Source organism: Salvelinus namaycush, chromosome 16 (assembly GCF_016432855.1).
Source record: "Salvelinus namaycush isolate Seneca chromosome 16, SaNama_1.0, whole genome shotgun sequence".
NCBI lineage: Eukaryota > Metazoa > Chordata > Actinopteri > Salmoniformes > Salmonidae > Salvelinus > Salvelinus namaycush.
The window spans coordinates 18,893,353-18,908,588 of record NC_052322.1 but is presented as its reverse complement, the minus strand read 5'-3'; the positions used below and the strand labels follow the sequence as shown (position 1 = coordinate 18,908,588).

Here is a 15,236-nt window from a genome sequence, read left to right as displayed (position 1 = left end):
AGATTAATATAATAGTTTGTTTAAAGAGTTTAAATGCTCTGCAAGATTAATGATTTCCTTAATAATCCTGTTTACATGGACACGTCTGAAATCAGGCTACCTGATGGGACAATCAAAATAAACGTTCTACCACAGTGAACATGTTATTATTGGAAGTTCGGAGATATAAAGTTTGTATGTGAAAACTATTTCTAAGAAGCATACTTTTAGTTTTTCAGAACTCAGTTAATTTGCGCATAAGAGGGAGGCTTGTACAGATCAATTACACCACTGGAACGCCGATTAAGAAAACCAGGTGTTTCAATTGGTGTACGCTTACTTCGATTTTGACCTTACGCCAATTAAGATAAGCAGAGTAAGATGTTTACATAACCATACTCGGCCTACTGCCATTATTAGTGTGCATATAAATGTACTGTTAGGATGGCAACAGAGGGGCTGTAAAAGGGAAAACAGGAGAAAGTGAGAATGGGCGAAAAGGATGTCTTGGTAGTGGTGCGTGAGCCTGACAGAGAGAGAGAGAGAGAGAGAGAGAGAGAGAGAGAGAGAGAGAGAGAGAGAGAGAGTTGGAGTTGAGAGAAGTTGGAGGCCGAGTGTAATTTGGGACACTGGATCAGATGATTCATAAACATAATTCTGTGACACATGATGTTTCCAGGAGACCTCAGGGCGGTTCTTCCCCCTCTCCTCCTTCCCTCCCCTCCTTCCTCCCTTCCTCCCCCTCTCCTCTCCACCCTCCTCTCCTGGAAGAGTTTGGTGGTGGTCATGTGTGAGGCATCCAGAGGGGGAACAGAGGGTTCATGTCAGGCTCTACATGCTCAGAGCACGGGACAGCAGCAGGAACACTTAGTGTTAGTGACTGGGAAGGGCAGGTCACTGAGAAAAACTGCTGAGAACTTCCCTGCCTTTTTTAGAATCACAGACAGAGAGGAGAACATGGTGAGTCATACTGTAAGTCATCACTAAGACTCTCTTAGGAGGTTAATAGTGGTGTGAATCAAGGTCTTGGTACGAACAATCTAATCTCACTGTTCATCTTTGGGGATTTGTCAGGACACTGTAGTAGTCACCTTTAATGGTCAGTCCTGTTAGTTTGGAGTGAGGATATTCAGATGATGGTAGACAGAGGTATGAATCACTCATTAGGCTACGCAGCAAGCTGTATCACTTCCTGAAGGTCCACTCACCAACGAGGAAAAGGTACTAACATTTTACTAAATTTGTCTAAACAAAAATGATTCACCCATATTGAAATTGGGATGAACATAGTGTTTATCATTTCAGTCAGAAACAGCTAGGTCATAGCAGACTGGACACAATCAAAAGGGAGGGGATTTGGCCATTACGATTCAGGATGAAGACAGGTGAACACATCCCCTGGTTTCAGAGAGGAACCATCTGTGTCCTTGTCTCCTTAGAACCAGTAATAGATGTGTGGCTGACACCTCCTTTACTCCCTGTGGTGGTTTCATGATTAGCTCTACCAGTTTTCTACCAGGGTGTTCCACTACGTCTCAATCATTAGAACAGGAACAGATGAGGTGGGATTGGTCCAAAGTGTGTGCTTTTAGAACACCTGCTGAAAGAAGAGCTGTCTCTCATTGGGTAGACATGGTGCGCTCTTCCTAGTTTTCACTGCGGAATAACTACAACTGTTTCACCAGTGTCCAGGTGGTCCTTCAGCTCCATAACGTAAGCCAGTACACCATTATGCTTATCTTCCTCATAGTGGTATTGTTTGAGTGACCAGTGCAATATGGTGGTAACAGGTGAGCAAAGGGATCTGTCTGTGAGGGCAAAAATAGGTTAAATAAATCATATTCCCATTTGATATTCCCGCATTTGGCATCCGTCTCCATGAAACGACCTGAGAGACAGAGAAAGCAGAGAGAAAGTACAATAGATCTTGTGTGGGATAATATAACTTTTCCTAACCCACAAAGACCATTCAAACATAGCCAACTACACATTTTTCATCATTGACACATTCTAAAGCAGCCATATGGCATGGACTCCAACCAGCACACTTCCTTCCGCACCACACAAGCGTGTTGGGTCGGCTTCAAAGTTGTCAACACAGTTGTCTCAATAACAAGTGCCAGTAAGTCAGTTGTGAAACGATGCTCTCTCACTCTCTCTGTCTCTCAGAGGGCTGGTGATGCATTAGCAGTAGCACATGAACAAAAACACGCACTGTGGTCTGAGGGCAATTAGTACTATTCTGTACGTAAGTGTGTCACACGATATGTTACATTACATAAGGTTACATTATGAATGGAATAGCGGTCATAACAATATCATACGAATTAGAGGACGAATAGTATTATCCGTCTCACCCGGTCGTACAATAGCATTGGATGGAGTAACTTATTATACGTCTTAGAGGATGTACAGTATTGCACGTCTTTATCTGAGACCAGGTTGCTTGTTGCGCTGTAACAACAAAGGAGAATTACTGGGAGGATTTACTTCGGCGGTTAGGAGAACTAATGACAAATGTTAGGAGAACTAAAATGACAAAGGTTAGGATAATTTACGTAACAGGTTAGGTGAATTGGGTTAAGATGACTACCTTTGTTTCTGTCTAAAGTAACTAGACCATTTGTAGATATCATACGTCTTGGAGGTGCTCAGAAATATGTCACGTATATTTCGTATGGCTCTGATACCAGGCTGAAACACACGACATTCCAAAGGGACAAAGGCAGGAAGAAAAGGCTTGTTTGCCTGCCTCACGTGATAACTTACAGACCACAATGCTTTGGCTGAGAAGACATGGCACACTCCCATTTTATGCGTTGATCTACCCCATTATCACATGATAAAGTTATTCAATCAAGGGGAATCTGTGCAGAAGGGGTATGCTTTGGACTCGGTGTGCTTCCTGTTGGAGAGGGATAGTCATATTCAACAAACTGTGATGCCAAGTTCTTAAACAGGTGACCAAAACTATCTGGCAACAATGGTGTTATAGATTTACTGCGTATGTTTGCAACATTTCGTCTGTCTTTTCTATGTGCGTGTGTCTGTCTATACAACATGTGTCAGTTAATGTTAAATCCACATACTTTTTCATAATGTTTTTGTCACTTGAGAGTGGATACGGGAACCTGCCCTGTCTTTCCTGAGAAAAATATATAGTTGAATAAAAAAAGAGGGATTGAATGTTTTTAGTTTGGAACAGGCTGTTTGGATTATGGCGTTCTGAAAGCCAGCAGGGAGGTGTGACGAGCTGTCACCATTTCAGCATTAAGTATTGTCCAACAGGCCCAGCAAAACATTTTACATAAACAGCAAAACATTTTCCACAAACATGTCCCAGGTTCCAGAGCAAGTCCCAGCTCCTTAGTAAAAAGGCCTGACTGACTTCTTTCTTTCGACCCATTGGCTGTTTGATTCTCACTCAGAGCCAGTTGGAGCTGAATGAGCCCAGAAGTACTCCTCACTACAGTCACCTGTCGTCTACTCCCCCGCTTTAACCTCCCTCTCTCTCTTTCTCTCTTTCCCTCTCTCTCAACTGTTCAAAACTGGGATGATATTGTAATCTCACCCCTGTCTGACCAAAAGGTGTCCAGGCCCAGCCAAGCCCTGAGAGCAGGTAGAATTCTCTGTGTGGGCCCGGGATATGGGAGGCATGATGAACGTTATTAGGACCAGGGTGTGTCGAAATTTCAACTGGAGAGAGAAAAAGAGAGAGAAAAAAGACTTGAACCACAATAGATCTTCCGACTCTCTCCCTCTTTATGACTTGAACCATAATAGACCTGCCGACTCTCTCCCTCTTTATGACTTGACTCATAATAGACCTGCCGACTCTCTCCCTCTTTATGACTTGAACCATAATAGACCTGCCGACTCTCTCCCTCTTTATGACTTGACTCATAATAGACCTGCCGACTCTCTCCCTCTTTATGACTTGAACCATAATAGACCTGCCGACTCTCTCCCTCTTTATGACTTGAACCATAATAGACCTGCCGACTCTCTCCCTCTTTATGACTTGAACCATAATAGACCTGCCGACTCTCTCCCTCTTTATGACTTGAACCATAATAGACCTGCCGACTCTCTCCCTCTTTATGACTTGAACCATAATAGACCTGCCGACTCTCTCCCTCTTTATGACTTGAACCATAATAGACCTGCCGACTCTCTCCCTCTTTATGACTTGACTCATAATAGACCTGCCGACTCTCTCCCTCTTTATTTAAACAGAGGCTTCAACCCCTCTGCTGTTTCCTTGTGAAACAATGCACCAGGTTGTTTGAGAGGTAACTCTACCTTCAGACAGGACATGGGATGTGTAAAGTTCCCTGTCCTCTATACCCCTGCATCACACAAACTGATATTACAACGCCAATCATTCAGGCCCCCCTGTCGTGGCTTTATGGGAATCGAAAGACACTCACACTAAAGGCTATCTATCCGTTTCTAAACTTTTCAGATCCTCCAGTGACTCCAGCATTAGTCTCAGGCACACTCAGGCAAGATGATTGAACTGAATTCACCAGCCATTCTCTATTTAAGCTCATACAGCCAGCTAGCTAGCCTTTACCCTCACAGTGTTAGCTACCCTAATGCACTGATTGCAGAAAAAGCATTCAATATGTCTTCTATATAAGGCTGTGTGGCTCAGTGTGACACCTTGGTGGTCTGGAGAGCATGAACATCAACATTAGCTTATAAGGAGGAGCCTGTTGCTGTGATTAGAGGCGGTACATGTAACCTTGTTTTAATGGGAAGTATCATGACTCACCATCCTAAACATTGTTTTTCACTTAGAGTCCTGGGGACATAGTCATTGTGACGCATGTGGACTATGATGATTGAGTACATTCTTAGAAAAAAAACATGCGTTCTTCATCCTGGAACATTCTTCTAGCCACGCAGTAGTCCATCAGCTAGGGGTAAACACAGTCTGTACAGGATGTAGAAAACAATGCTGCAGAAAAGGGTTAGATGTGTGATAGGATAGAGGTTTGAACAATCAGAAAGACTCTCGTCAAAGACATGAGGGGTCGTGTTCTGTTCGGGGAACAGGGGCTACAGGTGACAAATGAGGCACTGTCATGATTTTTTTTTATTGTATCAATGTAAAAATGGCTGCAATTGTATCTGCAACCACTGTTCATCATGGACAGAAAACATTAAAAGACTGTTCCCAAACTTACTGGGTATACATACATTTAGCAGTGTAAATCTGTGGATGAAATCACACGCTCAGCTGAATGTAGACACAGTGACTTTCCGAAGGTATTCAGACCCCTTGACTTTTTCCACATTTTGTTACGTTACAGCCTTATTCTAAAATGGATTACATGTTATTTAAAAAATACTCAGCAATCTACACACAATAGCCCATAATGACAAAGTAAACACAGGTTTTTAGACATTTTTGCAAATGTATTAAAAATAAAAAACAGAAATACCTTGTTTACATACACTACCGTTCAAAAGTTTGGGGTCACTTAGAAATGTCCTTGTTTTTTAAAGATAAGCACATTTTCTGTCTATTAAAATAACATCAAATTGATCAGAAATACAGTGTAGACATTGTTAATGTTGTGAATGACTATTGTAGCTGGAAACAGCAGATTTTTAATGGAATAACTACATAGGTGTACAAAGGCCCATTATCAGCAACCATCACTCCTGTGTTCCAATGGCTTGTTGTTTTATTTTATCCAAGTTTATCATTTTAAAAGGCTAACTGATCATTAGAAAACCCTTTTGCAATTATGCTAGCACAGCTGAAAACTGTTGTTCTCATTAAAGAAGCAATAAAACTGGCCTTCTTTAGACTAGTATCTGGAGCATCAGCATGTGTGGGTTCGATTATAGGCTCAAAATGGTCAGAAACAAAGACCTTTCTTCTGAAACTCGTCAGTCTATTCTTGTTCTGAGAAATGAAGATTATTCCATGTAAGAAATTGCCAAGAAACTGAAGATCTTGTACAAGGCTGTGTACTACTCCGTTTACAGAACAGCGCAAACTGTCTCTAACCAGAATAGAAAGAGGAGTGGGAGGCCCCGGTGCACAACTGAGCAAGAGGAGAAGTACATTAGAGTGTCTAGTTTGAGAAAGACGCCTCACAAGTCCTCAACTGGCAGCTTCATTAAATAGTACCCGCAAAACAACAGTCACAACGTCAACAGTGAAGAGGCCATGACGTGACATCGAAATAATTGTCTGTAGAGCTCCGGGACAGGATTGTGTCGAGGCACAGATCTGGGAAAGGTACCAAATAATGTCTGCAGCATTGAAGGTCCCCAAGAACATCATTTTTAAATGGAAGAAGTTTTGGACCACCAAGACTCTTACTAGAGCTGGACGCTCAGCCAAACTGAGCAGTCGGGGGAGAAGGGTCTTGGTCAGGGAGGTGACCAAGAACCCGATGGTCACGCTGACAGAGCTCCAGAATTCCTCTGTGGAGATGGGAGAACCTTCCAGAAGGACAATCATCTCTGCAGCACTCCACCAATCAGGCCTTTATGGTAGAGTGACCTGACGGAAGCCACAACTCCGTAAAAGGCACATGACAGCCCGCTTGGTGTTTTCCAAAAGGCACTTAATGACTCTCAGACCATGAGAAACAATATTCTCTGGTCTGATTAAACCAATATTGAACTCTTTGGCCTGAATGCCAAGCATCACGTCCGAAGGAAACCATCCTTACGGTAAAGCATGTGGGTGGCAGCATCCTACTGTGGGGATGTTTTTCAGCGGCAGAGACTGGGAGACCAGTCAGGATCGAGGCAAAGATGAACAGAGCAAAGCACAGAGAGATTCTTGATGAAAACCTGCACCAGAGCGCTCAGGACCTCAGACTGGGGCAAAGGTTCGCCTTCCAACAGGACAACGACCCTAAGCACACAGCCAAGACAATGCAGGAGTGGCTTCGGGACAAGTCTCTGAATGTCCTTGAGTGGCCTAGCCATAGCCCGGACTTGAACCCGATCGAACATCTCTGGAGAGACCTGAGAATAGCTGTGCAGCAATATTCCCCTTCCAACCTGACAGAGCTTGAGAGGATCTGCAGAGAAGAATGGGAGAAACTCCCCAATACAGGTGTGCCAAGCTTGTAGCATCATACCCAAGAAGACTCGAGGCTGTAATCGCTCGAGGCTGTAATATTCCCCAAGAATAGGTGTTATCAGGTTTGAAGGTAAGACCCAGGTGCATACAGTGTCGAAGTAACAAAAGTTTATTAAATTGAACACGGGCAGACAAAGGTACAGGATGGCAGACAGGCTCAGGGTCAGGTCAGGCAGAGGTCGTTAATCCAGAGAAGTGGGGCAAAGGTACAGACAAACAGAGAACACAGGTAAAAATACACAGGGAATAATGGGGAAGATGGGCGACACCTGGAAGGGGGTGGAGACAATCACAAAGAAATGTGTAACAGATCAGGGTGTGACAGTACCCCCCCCCCCCCCCCCCTCCCCCAGGAGACAAAGGGCTGTGAGACATGGGTTTAACTCTGGACATATGAAAGGTGGGGTGTATACGAAGGGTACGGGGCAACCGAAGACAAACAGCAGAGGGTTTAATCATTTTAGAGATGGAAAATGGGCTGATAAACCGGGGGGAGAGTTTGCGGGATTCCACCCAGAGGGGCAGATCCCGGGTGGACAGCCATGCCTTCTGTTTGAGACGATACCAGGGAGCCAGGGTCCGGTGACGATCCGCTTGTCATCGATAGGTGGTCTTGAGGAGGGCCGACCGGGACCATGTGAACGGAACCTTGGGAGAGGTGAGTGCAGACAGGGGGGAAGCCAGGGTGCTGTAACCCCGGATAAATCGCCGAACCCCAGGAAACGTTGCAGCTGCACCCTTGACGTAGGCTGGGGCCAATCCACCACCGCTCTCACCTTCCTGGGATCCATCTGGACACTCCCAGCGGAGATGATGTATCCCAGAAAGGGGATGGTGGAGCGATGGAACTCGCACTTCTCTGCCTTAACAGAGAAGAACCTGTTGGACGTGGAGCACATGTTCTTGGGGGGAGCGGGAGAAGATGAGGATGTCATCAATGTAGACGAAGACGAATCGGTTCAACATGTCACAGAGAACATCATTTACCAGAGCCTGGAACACAGCAGGGGCGTTGGTGAGGCCAAATGGCATGACCAAATACTCGTAGTGGCCACTGGCCATGTTGAAGACGATCTTCCACTCATCCCCCTCCCGTATCCGCACTAGGCGGTAGATGTTCCGTAGATCCAGCTCGGAAAACACGGTGGCCCCCTGGAGCGGCTCGAAGGCCGAGAAGATGAGTGGTAGTGGGTAGCGGTTCTTCACCGTTATGTCATTGAGTCCCCGGTAGTCGATAAACGGGCGCAGGCGGGAGAGGACGAAGGACGGATAAATCCTGCAGTTAGGGAGTCCCCAATGTGTTCTCCATAGCCTTGGTCTCCGGTCCCGACAGCGAGTACAGCGTCCCCGGGGCGGAGTGGTGCTAGGGAGAAGGTCAATCCTGCAGTCATATGGTCGGTGCGGCGGAAGCAAAGTGGCCAGGGCCTTGTTGATCACCTCCCGAAGGTCCTGGTACTCTGCCGAGAATGGCGGAGAGGTCCAGGGCACCTTCCGTGTCCCCAGGAAGATGACCCAGGGCAGGTTGCGCTGACTTCAGACAATGGGTATGGCAGAACAGACTCCAGCCCATGAGGACACCAGTAGACCAGTTGATGAGGGGATTGTGTCGCTGGAGCCAGGAGAATCCCAAAACCAAGGGAATCTGAGGAGACTTGATTATCAGAAACTGAATAGTCTCGCTGTGATTCCCTGACACCTGTAGGTTGATGGGAGTGGTATTAATAGTGACCCGGCCTATAGAGCGCCCGTCCAGCGCTCTAACATGCATGGGAATGGAGAGGGGCTGAGTGGGGATGTTCAGCTCGGAAGCCAGGGTAGAGTCCAAAAAGCTCTCATCGGTCCCAGAGTCAATGAGGACCCGGATGTCACGGCTGTTTAAAGAAGAGGACCAAGGTGCAGCGTGGTGAGCGTACATTTTCTCTTTATTTGGAAAAAGACGCCGAAAAAAACAACAAACACTACAAAAACAAACCGTGAAGCTAAAGGCTATGTGGCCTCAACAAAAGTCAACTTCCCACAAAGACAGGTGGAAAAAAGGGCTACCTAAGTATGGTTCTCAATCAGAGACAACGATAGACAGCTGCCTCTGATTGAGAACCACACCCGGCCAAACACAAAGAAATAGAAAACATAGAAATAAAGAAACTAGAATGACCACCCTAGTCACACCCTGGCCTAACCAAAATAGAGAATAAAAACCTCTCTATGGCCAGGGCGTGACACCGGAGAGATTTAGACTGGTTTCCCCACAGCAGAATGGCAAGAAAAGGGGTGCGAGAAAGGGAAGCAGAAAAGATCTTCATATGGCCCACCAGAGTAATCGCTCCTACCGGTGAGCCTGGTCTTTTATAGGACAAGAGGACACAAAATGACCCAGAGTCCCGCAATATAGACAACTCTTTGTGTTGATCCTGTATTGGCGTTCCGCTGGCAACAGCCCAGCTCTGCCTCGTTGCATAGGCTTGGGAAGCGGTGACCCAGCCATCTTTTGTGACTCTCGGGAAGGTCGGGAAGCCTCGGGTTCTCTTGGCAACGGGACCGTCGTGGACTTCCGGGATGACTCGGAGGCAAGGTGGAATCCCTGGACGTGCGAGTGAAATCGAATTTCCTCTCCCTCCACCGTTCCCGTAATCGCACATCGATTAGGATGTTCAAAGCGCTGAGGGAATCGAGATCCGTAGGTAAATCCCGAGGAGCAAGCTCGTCCTTGACCTCCTCCTAGACGCCGTGCAGGAACATATCAAACAGCGCTCCCTGGTTCCAAGCACTCTCCGCTGCCAACGTGCGGAAATCCACTGCATAGTCTGCCACACTGCAGGAGTCCTGCCGAAGCTGGATTAGCTTCCGGGCAGCTTCTCTCCCGGTAGAACGCGGCATCAAAAACCTTCTTCACCTCTCCAACGAACCCCTTCAGACTAAATCATATGGCCGGCTGTTGTTCCCATACAGTAGTAGCCCAGATGAGAGCCCTTCCGGACCTCAGTGTGATGAGGTAGGCTATCTTGGAGCGATCTGGGGGGAAGGAGGAGGGCTGAAGCTCGAAGATGAGGGCACACTGAGCTAGAAACGCCCGACAGGTGCTCGGCTCTCTATTGAAGCGTTCCGGGGGAGGTAAGCAGGGCTCCTGAGAAGGTGGAGTGACCAATAAGACGGCACTGCTAACAGCTGAGTTACTGAGGGGCTGTGGGGTTACTACCGTGTTAGGCTGCCTCCCAGACAACCCAGCAGAATTGCTCCAGAAAAATGTCCAACGCCCGGACATGGCGTTTAGCCAACGTTTGGACCCCCCCCATAAGGCCACGAAGCAATTCCTCATGCCTACCGATGGTGGCTCCTTGGGAGGAGATGGTGTTGTGCAGCTGACCCCTGGGTCTGCTTTGTCAGTCACGGCCATTTTGTACTATCAGGTTTGAAGGTAAGACCCAGGCGCAGACAATGTCGAAGTAACAAAAGTTTATTAAATCGAACACGGGCAGGCAAAGGTACAGAAAGGCAGGCAGGCTCAGGGTCAGGTCAGACAGAGATCGGTAATCCAGAGTAGTGAGGCAAAGGTCTTGGACGGCAGACAGACTCAGGGTCAGGGGAGGCAGAGGTCGGTAATCCAGAGTAGTGGGGCAAAGATACAGGAAGGCAGGCAGGCTCGGGGCAGGCAGAAAGGTCAAAAATGGGAAAACTAGTTAACAGGAACTATAGACAAGACAGGAGCAAGGGGAAAACCTCTGGTAGGTTAGATGAACAAAACAAACTGGCAACAGACAAACAGAGAACACAGGTATAAATACACAGGGGATAATGGGGAAGATGGGCGACACCTGGAGGGGGGTGGAGACAATCACAAAGACAGGTGAAACAGATCAGGGTGTGACAAGTGTGGCAACCTTGTAGCATCATACACAAGAAGACTTGATGCTGTAATATTTGCCAAAGGTGCTTCAACAAAGTACTGAGTAAAGGGTCTTAAAACTTTTGTAAATGTGATATTTTCTGTTTTTTTAATTTGTATATATCTGCTAACATTTTTAACAACCTGTTTTTACTTTGTCATTATGGGGTATTGTGTGTAGATTGATGAGGGAAAAAACGATTTAATTAATTTTGGAGTAAGGCTTTAACCTAACAAAATGTGGAAAAAGTCAAAGGGTCTGAATACTTTCCAAAGGCACTGTAAATAGATCTGCAAAGGTCTGCCAATGTAGATGCATCTACCGTAGGTGATGCACAAACACTTCCTCTGAATGACAGATGTAGCCCCAGAGCAGATTGAACAGGTTGATAAAACACACTTCCACTGAATGACAGATTTAGCCCCAGAGCCGATTGAACAGCTTGATAAACATGGTTACATGAACAGGAAGGAAGCACTGAGAGCCCACATGAAAAAATACTACAGTTTACTACAGAATACTACAGTACTTACTATAGAATTCTGTTGTAAACTGTAGTATACTGTAGAATACTATACTACAAACTGTAGTATCCCTCGATAGTATTCCTCATGTGTAGTATTTACTAAATCATTTTGTAGTATACTGTAGTAAATACTACAGTATTATACGCAAAAAAAGCACTATAGTAAATACTACAGTCATTTACAAAAACACTAGAATACTATACTACACACTGTAGTATCCCTCAATCATGTGTAGTATTTACTATATAATTTTATGGTATATTGTAGAATACTATATTAAATTCTACAGTGTTATAAGCAACATCAAAAAACACTGTAGTAAATACTACAGTAATGTCTGCAACAACACTACAGTCCACAAAAACTCTACAGTTTTTTAAACTATAGTAATACTATAGTATTTAATTTGCATACACCCTGCCAATTTCCCTCCTCCATAGCTAAATTTGTGTCATCCATAAATGAGAAACCTACATGCCAAGTATAGACCATATTTGTGTATCCGTTCAGAACCAAGTCCTTCCTACCTATAGCCACAAGTTATGGAAAATTGTCTCTTTTAGTATTTCTCCAGTAGGTTTTCTCAAGGAGGCCCTCATTTCTATGTCAAAGATAATGAAACAGAAAACACTATAGTAAATCAATGGGGATACCTAGTCAGTTGTCCAACTGAATATATTCAACTGAAATGTGTCTTTTGCATTTAACCCAACCCCTCTAAATCAGAGAGGTGCAGGGGGCTGCCTTAATCAACATCCACGTCATCTGCACCCAGTGTGTTAACTGCTTTGCTCAGGGGCAGAACAACATATGTTTACCTTGTCAGCTCAGGGATTTGATCCAGTAACCTTTCAGTTACTGGCCCAATGCTCTAACCACTAGGCTACCAATACTACAGTAACATCTGCAAAAACACTAGAATAAATACTACAGTCCGCAAAAACCCTACAGTAAATACTACAGTATACTACAGTCCACAAAAACACTGCAGTAATTACTATAGTATATACAAAAATGTATTTACTACAGTATACTACAGGTAGCCTAGTGGTTAGAGTGTTGGGCCAGAAACCAAAAGGTTGCTGGATCAAATCCATGAGGTGACAAGGTCAAAAATCTGTTGTTCTGTTCCCCGGTAGATTGCCATTGTAAGTAAGAGTTGGTTCTTAACTGACTTGCCTAGTTAAATTGAAAAAAGTAGTGTTTTTGCAGACAGTCCACAAAAACACTACAGTGAATATTACAGTAAAGTCTGCAAAAATACTACAGTGAATACTATAGTTTTTATACCAGCCTAGTGGATAGAGCGTTGGGCCAGTAACCGAAAGGTTGCTGGATCGAATCCCTGAGCGGATAAGGTAAAAATCTGTCGTTTCTGCACCTGAGCTAGGCAGTGTTCAGGGGCACTGTTCCCCGGGCACCGAAGACGTGGATGTCGATTATGGCAGCCCCCCACACCTCTCTGATTCAGAGGGATTGGGTTAAATGCGGAAGACACATTTCAGGTGAATGCGTTCAGTTGTACAACTGACTAGGAATTCCCCTTTCCCTACTATAGTATTTTTTTGTGTGTCAAATCTCTGTTAGAGACCAGTATGTCTGGATGGTGCAAGATGGTACAATATGTGTAACGTCCCCAAAAATGTGTGAGTGTTAAAATATTTGCACTTTTCAGCACTACCAGTCTCTAATGTGTCTCATTATATGAGCATGAGGTCAATAGTTTTAATACAAAGATCTGTGTTCCTTTTCCTGTGGATCTGAGGTGGGAGATCTCGCGAGGGCATGTTGCTTAGATATTGTTCTGGCCCAATCAATCTTATCTACAAGGTTCACTGTCAGAGTAAGAAATGTATATGGCAGGTACTGAGGTGACGAGAGTCCAACTCCTCACAACACTGTTTGCTTTACTGGTGCCATTAGCCATTTGTTAGAAGGAGACATGGCAATTACCCTAAAAAGGAAAGAGAGCTGTAGAGTGCTGTTGAGGGTTTAATGAAAACCCTGTTCCCATGCCTGTTAGGCTTTAAAAAATCAAAAAATCTAGAGAAACGCCAATGATTTGTCAGATTAGAAGAATAACAAAAACATATTCTGTGAAAATGTGACTAAAACATACCTTTCCATGTATTCTGTCAATAGTAATGTTTATATATACAGTATATACAAACAAAAGTTTGGACACACCTACTCATTCAAGGGTTTTACTTTATTTTTACTATTTTCTACATTGTAGAATAGTAGTGAAGACATCAAAACTATAAAATAACACAAAGGGAATCAAGTAGAAACAAAAAAGTGTTCAACAAATCAAAATACATTTTAGATTTTAGATTCTTCAAAGTAGCCACCCTTTGCCTTGATGACAGCTTCTCTCAACCAGCTTCACCTGGAATGCTTTTCCAACAGTCTTGAAGGAATTCCCACACACGCTGAGCACTTGCTGGCTGCTTTTCCTTCACTCTGCACTCCAACTCATCCCAAACCATCTCAATTGGGTTGAGGTCGGGTGATTGTGGGGGCCAGGTCATCTGATGCAGCACTCCATCACGCTCCTTCTTGGTCAAATAACCCTTACACAGCCTGGAGGTGTGTTGGGTCATTGTCCTGCTGAAAAACAAATGATAGTCCCACTAAGCGCAAAGCAGATGGGATGGCGTATCGCTGCAGAATGCTGTGGTAGCCATGCTGGTTAAGTGTACCTTGAATTCTAAATAAATCACAGACGGTGTCACCAGCAAAGCACTTCCACTCTATCACACCTCCTCCTCTATGCTTCGCAGTGGGAACCACACACGCGGAGATCATCCGTTCACCTACTCTGCTTCTCACAAAGACACGGCGGTTGGAACCAAAAATATCTCAAACCAAAGGACAGATTTTCTCTGGTCTACGGTCCATTGCTCGTGTTTCTTGGCCCAAGCAAGTCTCTTGTTCATATTGGTGTCCTTTAGTAGTGGTTTCTTTGCAGCAATTTGACCATGAAAGCATGATTCGCGCAGTCTCCTCTGAACAGTTGATGTTGAGATGTGTCTCTTACTTTAACTCTGTGAGCATTTATTTGGGCTGCCATTTCTGAGGCTGGTAACTCTAATGAACTTATCCTCTGCAGCAGAGGTAACTCGGGGTCTTCCTTTCCTGTGGCGGTCCTCAGGAGAGCCAGTTTCATCATAGCACTTGATGGTTTTTGTGACTGCACTTGAAGAAACTTTCAAAGTTCTTGACATTTTCCTTATTGACTGACCTTCATGTCTTAAAGTAATGATGGACTGTCATTTCTCTTTGCTTATTTGAGCAGTTCTTGCCATAATATGGACATGGTCGTTTACCAAATAGGGCTATCTTCTGTATACCACCCCTACCTAGTCACAACACATCTGATTGGTTCAAACGTAGTAAGGCAAAGGGTGGCTACTTTGAAGAATCTCAAATATGAAATATATTTTGATTTGCTAACACTTTTTTGATTACTACATGATTCCATATGTGTTATTTCATAGTTTTGATGTCTTCACTATTATTCTACAATGTAGTAAATAGTAAAAATACAGAAATAGTACAAATAAATTAGTAGGTGTGTCTAAACTTTTGACTGGTACTGTATGTGAAATGTCTCAATGTTATACATTTTGTAGTGATGCCTAGTGTGACTGTGTGTTTTTGGCTAAGGCCATGTTAAAGGTCAAATCAAACCAGGGGTGCTTATATATATCCTGTTTCACACAGTGT

General features: G+C 44.5%; 1 pseudogene; it reads left to right on the top strand.

The window, feature by feature from the left end:
- The first annotated feature begins 12,052 nt into the window (after positions 1 to 12,052).
- LOC120061746 lies at positions 12,053 to 12,104 on the top strand (annotated as a pseudogene).
- The last annotated feature ends 3,132 nt before the right edge of the window (positions 12,105 to 15,236 follow it).